The sequence below is a fragment of the Mastomys coucha genome, unplaced genomic scaffold, assembly GCF_008632895.1.
Source record: "Mastomys coucha isolate ucsf_1 unplaced genomic scaffold, UCSF_Mcou_1 pScaffold7, whole genome shotgun sequence".
In the NCBI taxonomy this organism is placed as follows: Eukaryota; Metazoa; Chordata; class Mammalia; order Rodentia; family Muridae; genus Mastomys; species Mastomys coucha.
Genome location: NW_022196913.1, coordinates 98,581,414 through 98,592,234, shown reverse-complemented (window position 1 = coordinate 98,592,234; position 10,821 = coordinate 98,581,414). Strand labels below are relative to the sequence as shown.

General features: G+C 38.8%; 1 pseudogene; it reads right to left on the bottom strand.

The window, feature by feature from the left end:
* Positions 1 to 9,290: 9,290 nt before the first annotated feature.
* LOC116082273 lies at positions 9,291 to 10,270 on the bottom strand (annotated as a pseudogene).
* Between the last annotated feature and the right edge of the window lie 551 nt (positions 10,271 to 10,821).

The following is a 10,821-nucleotide window of genomic DNA, read 5'->3' as shown; positions in this document are numbered from 1 at the left end:
TATTTGTGACAGCTCCTTAGAAAGATGGGAATCAATCTACCTCAATATCCAGCTATAATACTCTTAGGCATATGCCCAAAGGAGTCTTTATCCTACCAACTTGCTCAACCATGTACATTGATTCTCAATTTACAATAGCCAGAAATTGGAAAAGAAAACCATAGACATCCCTAAATAGATGGATGGGAAAAAATGAAGTACATTCACATAATGGACCATTACTGAGCTGTTAAAAAGTGAAATCATGAAATTCACATGTAAATGGATGGAACAAGGAAAAAAATCATCCTGAGTAAGACAAACCATTTAAAGGCAAATATGGTATGTACTCACTTATATGTGGATATTAGCTCTTAAGTCAATGATAGGTAAACTATAATTCATAGAACCACAGAGGTTAAGCATAGCACAAGGGATTGGGAGAGGACAAATAGATCTCTGTAGGAAAGAGAAATAAAATAGGCAATTATGGATGGATATGGTGGGGGGGAGAGTAGAGGGAGATAAAAGTGAGACAATTAACATTAAGGGCCATTTGAAGAGTAATATGGAAATGAATATAGTAGGAACTTTCTAAAATGTATGCATACATATTGGTGATATAAATGTAATCATGAACTAATCAGGAAGACAAATCCTCAACTGAACATCTCTCTTGACCAAAAGAATGATGATTTACATCTAAATCATTGCATACATGAGATTACATACATGTGTGTATGTATGTATATATATATATATATATATATATATATATATATATGTGTGTGTGTGTGTGTGTGTGTGTGTGTGTAAATACACACACACACACACACACACTCTTCTGTCATACAATATAACCATCCTGATGCATCTGGGTGCCACCACCGCCCAGCTTTTTTTTTTTTTTGGTTCATTTTGTGTCTTATCTCATCTATATTTGTTTTTGTTTTCTCCATTGTATTTCATTATTATCCCTTAGATGCCTCTTCCTTTTATAAGGAGAAACAGAATGTGGGTTGATCTGGGTGGGAAAGGAGGTGGAAATGAACTGGGAGGAGCAGAGAACTAGAGGAAAAATTATAATTAGGATATGTTATAAGAAAAAAGTTGCTGGGCAGTGGTGGTGCATGCCTTTAATCCCAGCACTTGGGAGGCAGAGGCAGGCAGATTTCTGAGTTTGAGGCCAGCCTGGTCTACAGAGTGAGTTCCAGGACAGCCAGGGCTACACAGAGAAACCCTGTCTTGAAAACAAATAAACAAACAAAAAAGTTTATTTTTAATGAAAGACAAAATCATACACCAGATAATATGAATCTTATTTGTCTCTGAACAGTTACTACAATTTTTATTCATTTTATGAATGTCTGTGTTTTTAAAAATACCCTTTTGTGCACATATATTTTTATTCAATTAAGAAAAATAGCACTAAATATTAATTATAAAATAAAAAAATTATCAGAGACCTTCTGTTTATCTGGAACATGGACTGGTTTACCATGTGGCAAATGTCAGATGAATTAAATGGTAATTGGGAAAAACATAAATTGTATTAAGGTGGTTTGCACCTCACTAGACTGTATCCATGCCAAAATTAATTAAAATAGTTAGTCAATGATACATCACAGAAATAATGGCATGCTAGAGATCCAAAAGACAATAGAATTTTTTATTTGCTGCTGAATTAAGAACGAGTTAAATTCCATTACCAATAAAGTGGTAGCATGCTACGATTTTATTTTCTGATGATCTTTTTGCATGACTCATAGAATGGGCACAAAGCCCGGATATACTCCTGGCTTTCTTCTCCTGGAAATATTTTCACCTCTATTTGGTTTCCTATCTCACTGAACTCTAGTTTCAAATTGGAATCATTGGGTTCAGCACTCTGGAAAACCTATTATCAAGAACCAAAGTGTTTGTTATTTTAGGAAGCAACAAAAGATAATCTCATCCTCAAAGTAATGAAACAGACACTTGAGGGAGTAAAGAATAAAGCATTAATAATGTCAGAGGTAGCCTTTTTGTTTGAAGGTGACTTTTAGAAGTATGTGAAATGGGGCAATGCTTCCATCTTTCAGAGCCCTGATTCTCCATCCATGTAGTAGGTTTGCTAGGTAACTCCCTCTTCAAGATTCAAAGGCATTGATTAATGGAGAACTAAATACATATTACTATGCCAGTATTCATAGGAACCAAATAGTCTAATGATTCCTAAGAAACTGAAACATATCATTGAAGAACCTGACTAAACCCCATTAAATAAGATCGATTAAGGATTATCTGTATAGATGCTGTTCCAATAGCTGAGGGTCCTATAAATCAACCTAATAGGGTAGCCTAAAATTCATTAGAGGAACAGATCTTGTGTCTAAATTATGACATGTTGGACCCAAGATGTTGAGGTTCCTAAAAGACATTTATCGACTGAAAGGTGATCTACATCCTAAGTAGTCATCTACTTTATGGATGTCTAGAGTTCACCTATTCTGTGTGACAATTTGTATTCCCTTGATTCCTTTGATACCTTGTGACTCTTCTATTCCATTCTATTGCTATAAAAAATGTATACATGTCCCGAGAGCCATCCCTGGTTGCTTAGTATAGAACAGAATGTCATAGTTCAGTGATCCTGTGTCCACAGAAATAGTTTGCTTATAAGGGATAGAAAAATAAGTTTTTAAAAGTGATGTAATCAGGTGGGAAAGGTGGCTCAGCAGTTAAGAGCACTGCTGTTCTTGTAGAAACAGGATTGTAGTTAGATTCCTAGAACACACATGATGTCTCAGAGCCAACTCTTACTCAAGTGCTAGGGAACCTAATGGCCTCTTCTGGCTTTGGAAGGCTCCTGGACCTACATGACTCACACACAAACACATTGCTATTAAAAATGATGTTCTGGCCGGGCGGTGGTGGCGCAGGCCTTTAATCCCAGCACTTGGGAGGCAGAGGCAGGTGCATTTCTGAGTTCGAGGCCAGCCTGGTCTACAGAGTGAGTTCTAGGACAGCCAAGGCTACACAGAGAAACCCTGTCTTGAACCCCCCACCCCCACCAAAACAAACAAACAAACAAACAAACAAAATGTTCTGATTGGAAAGAGAATGCAAAGGATTTTGTTGTCTTTGCTTTGGTTTTCATTTGTTTTGTTCTAGTTTGCTCTAAGAACATTGTTACTCTTGACATAATAAGAATCTCTGTCTGCACAGGTTTGGTAGATCTTTGCAGTGTTTGCCAAAAGGTAGGGTTGACAGGTCTTAAGCCCCCCTTTACTTCTGTGACATTTTGCTTTTATTTAAACGTGTTTCTTTCCTTCAGCTGAAACAGTGGCATGAAGAACTTAGTCGTCTTTGTGATCTTACCCTGCACCCACCCAGTGAAAGATGAATCCTGCTTGTATATTAATTGTGAGGATGTTAGTAGGAGTTATAATGCTGTTATTATTTTTAAGACAAGCAATTGTCCTCTAACATGACATCCAGCCCGTTTACTGGCATTTCATCTATTACCAAATTTAATCTTTGCATATAATAAAGCTATAGCTTGAGGGCAATGAGATGCATCTAAACATTCAGTGATTTGCACAGGGTTAATGATTGATATGAAGCTCATAGTTTAGATGGAGTGTGCAGAGTCTGCCTACTCACCCTCACTCAGCCTCTTCAGCTTTCCACGTTAAGTACTTCTTCCTACCCAGAGACACTATGCACATGTAGGGAAGGTAATGGACATTGCTAATTTTCTTTGGAATACGAAGTTTATCATCATGAGACAGGAATATTAAACTATTTTTCTCCTGTAGTGAAAAACTCACTGAATCAGGTCACAGATCCCAGGCCTTTGGAATTCCACACATAATGTTGCCACAGTCCCTTAGATCCATAGAGTTGGAAGGATCTAAGATTATATGATCTAAGATTAGTCCTTGCTTATTCTGCATCTACTACATGACTTTGAAAAGAGCAGAAAATCTTATATCCTCAGGGAAACTGTTTTCAACCTACTTTGACAGTTAATGAAGTGATCTGTGTTTCCCCAGATAAGAGTCAGGGTCAGTCAGATGATCTTTCTAGAATTTGAATTATGAGCCGTAACTTGTGAAAAAACTGAACTTATTATCCCTCTTGGAGGCAGGACCAGGAACCTCAGGGCTATCCTAAATTCTGCTCAAATCTGTTAAGAAATCTTCATACCTGCATCAGCCCAGCAATAAAGTTCTCTTTGGGCCTAACGAGTCTATATCTTATGTATTCATTGCTTTTCTCATCACTGTCAACAAACACTCCTTGGAAACAGTTGTATATGCTTTGGTCATGCACTTTCTCTGCTCATCATGAGGAGAGTGCTGAGGGTCCTTTGTCATTGGAAGTTGCCTATCCTGCAATCCATAGGATTGGGCCTTTCTTTGTGCTAAGGTGTTCCTGTCAAGCTTTACTTTGTGTTCAGGAGAAACTGTCCTTTCAAGGTTAGTGACAGTGCTAGATGAGCTGGATTCACTTAAATGGGCTCTGCCTTCTTTTTGAGTAACAAATAGGCAGTTTTCACCCCGTTCATTTTCAACCTGAAATGATGTGGAACCTAAGAACCTATTGTTGGAGAAGAATCCATAGATTTCTTGTTTGGGGTCCTGATTCTGATGCAGTATGCATTGTTGGGGCAGTGAACAGTGAACATCAGTGCAAAAGGCAGAAAGTGGGTTGAAAGGACATGTTGTTTATAAGGTTCTCAAAAGGCTGCATGCTTCCTGGGTTTTCTTTGTCTGCAGGAGTTGGGAGGCTACCATCTATGACTATAGCTCTCAATAAAAGTCCTGAAAGCTATATTTTCTGTTGAAGGTAGTAAGAAATAGCCTGCTTTTCTTTCTGTTAAGTTCCTGTAAGCTCAACTATGGACTTGGTCTCTCCAAAGCAAAGTGCTACACAGTGGCAGATTCTTCTTTACATGATGCTCCAGTAATCAAACATTTTCTCTCTTGCATCCCATAGTGTATATCCACCGATGTAATCCTGAAAAGTTCAGCTCAAAGCATGAGGATTAGAGTTTCAACATTCTGAAGAGCTAGTCTAGTAAGATTTTCAACTGAATATGGACAGCCTGGACCCTGTAGATCATGAAGGTGGTAACAGCACCACATTGGACTGAACACTTTCCACCTGGGCCATGAGCTACACAGTTGAAATCTGTGGCTTAAACAGAGCAAGAGCGACCCATCCATGTCTACGCTGCTCATCCTGATGGCAATTTATGTTCTCAGGTCTGGAACTTAGACATCTGTAGTTCACAGTGAAGTCATCCTCTGGCTGCCAGCAAGCCTCGATTCTAGACACATTGTCCAGGTCCAGGTGGCTTGCATCTACAGCTGCTATGGAGGAAGCAGGGTAGTCTTACATTCAAGCCCCAGCCTTTAAAAGCCCACTGCAAAAGGAATGTCTTCCATGGTTCCAGTGGAATGCCACAGCTTTGTTTTTGAATAGATGAATGAAATGTCAATAAATTCTATCATGTTTCTCTAGAACTTATAATTAAGTGTCATCTGCATTAATGAAAGATTCTTGATCACCTATAGCAATATCAAGTAACACTCTTGAGGATATATCAATATATAATTCTTACAATCCTAATTCATAAAGACAACAAAGAAATTCCATTTTTCTGAAATTCTATCACTGAGGTGGGAAAAGGTGTCTCATGACTTTATTGCTTCCAGTCTTTTCAATATAATCCCATTAGTTATCCACACTCATGCATCATCTTCATTCATGCATTTTTTCACTCAATACATATTTATCAGGTATAATACTGGGTTCAAGATAGAGTGTTGAGAGCTTTGGACCATAAAGCAATAAATGAGACAAGACACATGAACACTTTATGAATAAATGAAAACAGAATCAAACATAAACCCCTCAGCACTGAGAAAGCCAGTACACAACTAATGCTTACTGATGTTGATTTTGTTGCTTATGTCTTTCTTCATCTCCATCTACACCCTTGATGCTTTGTGGGCACAACCAGTAAAGGTGTATTTATTTGCTTTCTTATTTTGAGAAGTTAGATGTTTATTAAATTAAGTTGTTACATCATATACCCACCTATTGTTAGTAAATAAATGCAGCATATGATTAGGTTAGAGGCTAGCCAATTAGAACTAATTAAGAAACTAAAATTACCCTTGGACACTGGTACCTTATCATACTACCATGGAGCTTCATCCCCTGGAGCTAGATAGGGATTTGTACCATATTGTAGTAAGGAAGGCAGCAGCAATGTTAGCATGGAGCTTTAATCCGTAGATTTTGTTTCTAATAGGTGTCACTTTCCCCATCATCATGGCTAATGTGTCATCAATTATACCTGCATTTATCAGATCTCAAACTTAGGGAAATTGCCATTTATACAGATTGTGATAAGCATATTCTAGTTCAGTGATTCTCAACCTGTAGGTCACAACCTCTTTGAGGGTTGCATATCAGATATCCTGAGTATCAGATATACACACTACAATTCATAACAGTAGCAAAATTACAGTTATAAAATAGTAACAAACTAACTTTGTAGTTGGGAGTCAGGACAACATGAGAAACCAGATTAAAGGCTTGCAACATTAGGAAGGTTGAGAAGCACTGCTCTAAATGGACATCAACGGACTTTAAAACAAGCATCATTTAAGAAGAAAAGATCTGGAAATACAAACCCCAGAGAGGAAATTAAATGAAAAATCCAACATTTTGTTTCCACCTTGTCCTTCCTCATAGACATAGCCGTTGAAGTAAAACTCCTTGTATCTATTGAAAACTCTTTGCTATCAATGCACAAGAGTTTAAAAAGATTTACTGGGTGATAAGAAAAATTAACTAACTTCAAGCAGTTATTAAAATTGCTGAAATGTAATATGATATGTGCTTTCTTGGGCTGTAAAGTGCTCCAAAATTCTTGAGAAGTTCTTAAAATTTCAACAAAAATATATTTTATAGTTCATTTAGGTATAGAAGGGAAAAATAATTCCAAACCAGGATGGAACAGAACTAAAAAAATTCTCACAAGCTAAAGTCACATGACACTCTGACATGTATGTGTTCTTTTAACATTCATGGATAGATACTAGTCCTCACCACTTTAGTTGGAGAATTTAATACATAAGGTGCATTTCAGGTTGTCTACAGCTGAAAGCATCACCTGAAAGTTTACTTAGTGATTCAGGGCAGAACTGGACTTTGAAAGGCTCCAATCTATATTATTAATTAGGCATGGTGATATTCATCTGTAATCCAAGCAACTCAACAAGCAGAGGAATAATATGACATGTTTGAGGCCAGCTTGAGCTACAACATATGCAGTTACTCATATTTTTTCACATAAAATGATAGTCACTTTGCATGAGTGTTTCCTAAAAACTTCAAATACCCTTGTCAAAAATAATGTTCCCAGAACAGCAGCATCTGGTCAGACTGCCCAGTGCTCTCAGGGACTCGACCACCAACCAAGGAGTATAGAAGAAGGGATCCATGGCTCCAAATACATAGGTAGCAGAGAATGCTTTGTCTGTCATCAATGGGAGGGGAGATCCTTGGCTCTGTGGAGGTTTGATGTCCCAGTGCAGGGAGATGCTGGAGGGGTGGGACATGAGAGGGTGGGTGGGTAGGGAAGCACTATCATAGAGGCAAAGGGGAGGGAGGAGAGGGAGATTGTGGGATGGGGAGCTTGCGGAGGGGCAACTGGGTAGTTGGACATCATTTGAAATGTAAACGAATGGAATGATCAATAAAAAAATAATATTCATAGTCTAAAGTGTTTAGGACTTGCTGTCTTAACAGGTTCCCCTGGGGTCTTTGCTTCCACATTATACCTTCTGAACACTATGAGGCAGCTATTTCCCAATTCATTTAACCATTTCAGAGATGACCTGGAGTAACCACTAGATCCAGGGACAAATTATATCTAGGGTCTCTTGTAGAGACCCTAGTTCAAAGCAGGTTATATTCAAATACATTCTCTAGCACAGTGATTCTCAAATTGTAGTGAGCACTACAAACTTGAGAGGGTCATGCTGAGGCAAAGGTGTCACCTCAGAAGCCTAGGGAAGACTTAGGAATCTGAATTTCTAAAAGTGAACCCAATACTGCTGGATTCGAGACTATTCGTCATACATACATCTCCCTTGGCAGGAAGTGCTCCCTTAGCCTCAGAAAAGGCAGCTCATAGCATTCACAACTAACTAGCTAGAGGACCAAAAAGCCCAATGATGTATTAGTCAGTCTCACTTAGAAGAGTGAATTTGGTGGCTGGTTCCCCCCCCACCCCCCGACAAGAACAGGTATAGCCATGTTTTATTTGGTATTGTTTTGGTTTGTTTGCTTGTTTTGTTTTTTGACAGATTCTTACCATTTACCATACCTAAACGGTATGGAGCTATCTTAGTAGACATGGATGGCTTCTCACTCAGAGAAGTCATCCTGTTTCTGCCTCCCAAGGGTAAGATTAAAGGCACATGCCACCATCTTACATGAGGAGTGACAGCAGCTTTCTCCAGGGTTTTAAGAACCTAAAGATATGTGCTTACAGAAAAGCTGCATTTAACAACAAAATCTTCGGGTTTCTGTTAGCTTAAATATTGCTAGGTCTTTATAAAGGCCCATTCTATCAACTAATGAAGAAAAGCAATGTTTAAAATACAGAAAATAACAAGAACAAATATGCAAGGAGATTATCAATTTAATAATCACTTGTTAAAACATGAGCAGTTCAAAAGTCCAAGTAGTTAATTGTGCGAGTTTTGAGATACTGTTTAAAAGTTAAGTGTGGTAATCTTTATACACATTCACTTGTCCATTATAATTATCACTTTAATGCTGGTTGACTTTAACATCAAGAAAAGGAAACGAGAAACTCTTCCTTCAGTTAATATAGATTTGAATCTCATCTATAAAATTTATCTGAAAAGGATCTAATCTTACAGGCTACTCTAGTGGGGAAATTTCAAATATGATCATTTAAAAAACACCTCGTTTTGTATCAAAGAAATACAAATGATAAGAAACAAAAATACACATACATGTTCATAAATGTTTTTGACTCTTACCCAGTGCATCTTAGCCAACTAACTGCCTCTCAAAACTCAAAACACAACTGTAGCAATTCACTTATCTTCAGCATTTATGATTATAGTCAAATAGAGAATCTGATTGTCAAGTTCTAGTTTCCAAGTTCTGAGTCCTTTGGTCCATCTGTCTGTCTGTGAACTCCCCCCAACCCCTTCCCTCCATCCACCTCCTGTGAATGAGGCAGAGTTGTCCCAACAAGTGGTAAATGCCTTTCATACATGTACAGGATGGCTCTGGAGGCAGGTTATATCTCTGTGAGAGGTCTGCCTTCATAGCCGATCCAATACACTTATGAATAATGGGAACGTAGCTCGAAGCCCCTTCTGCTTGAGGAATTTGTACACTAAGGCAGAGATCACAAGTCCTTAAAGCACCTGAGCATTCAGCATTTCCTTCTATAGCAGATGAGGTTAGCCAAGCCACAGCTCTCAAGGAAGGTGGCCGTGGACACCTGGCTTTTGCAAAAGATCCTGGTGAAAGTGATCATTTCTACAAGGCCTAGGCAGATGATGACAGCCTTACTGTGGTTCCCACCGTGGAGGCCAACGCAGAAGGTGGTTCCCATAGCAACGATGTGTTTTAGTGCTTCTCAGAGTTCCAGAGTATCAGCGTCATCCACCACAGTGATGCAGAAGTTGGGGGTCTATAGCAGCTCTTTGAAGAGAATATCATTCTGAATGACTTTGCTACAAATGGTAGTCTCACAAAACTCCCCAGCAGCCACCTCTCTGGCTGTATTAGCTCCCATCAGCATGCCGACGTCCATCCCTATCTTCTCTCGAATGATGTCGGAGATGAGCATCAGCCCTCCTGAGCCATCTATGCCCTCTGTGTGGATTATACCGAGAGCCTTCTTGGGCATCATGCCAGTAATCTCATTACAGATTTTGTGAATGAACGTATGTGGGGTGGTGAATACTAACAGGTCTGCATCCTGCACTGCCTCACTGAGATTTGGGACAGCAACCACATTTTCTGGCAGCTTGTGTCCTGGAAGATATTTGACATTTTCGTGGTAGTGATTTATGATGCCTGTCAGCTTCTTCCCTTTCACTGCTTCTTCAGGGACCCACATCTTGACTGTGGTGGCAAACTTCTGCAGGTTCTTGATATTAGTTCCAATTATTTTTGCAATAGCTGATCTCTAATTCCAGGAACCCACAATGCACACTTTCAGGGTTGCAGCAGCCATGACTGAGCCAAACAAATACAACACACACCCTAAAGGTACATTTTGAAAGCACTTTCTCTGAGACTTTGACCTAGGAAGATGTATGATTCATTAGATTTATTTATTATTTGAGAATTTCATACATTTTGAAAGCACTTTCTCTGAGACTTTGCTCTAGGAAGACAAATGATACATTAAATTTATTTATTGATTACTTGAGAATTTCATGCATGCATAGTGTGTTTTGAGCAAATTTACCCCAGATTCCCTCCCCTTCAACTCTTCTCAAATCATCCCTACCACTTCTCTCTCTCAACCTCGTGTGTGTGTGTGTGTGTGTGTGTGTGTGTGTGTGTGTGTGTGTGTGTGTGTTCCCATTGAATTTGTTTCATGGTGCAACAGTGTACATGGGTCTAGGGCCATTCACTGGAGCATTGGCAAGTTTCTAGGGGACCATATTGGTGAAGAAAACTGACTCTCCCTCCTTTAGTTGCCATTAGATTTTTAAAGATACATGAAGAAACTTTCTCTTACCTCTGACGATAACTTCCTATACCTTCATTATGAAGTAT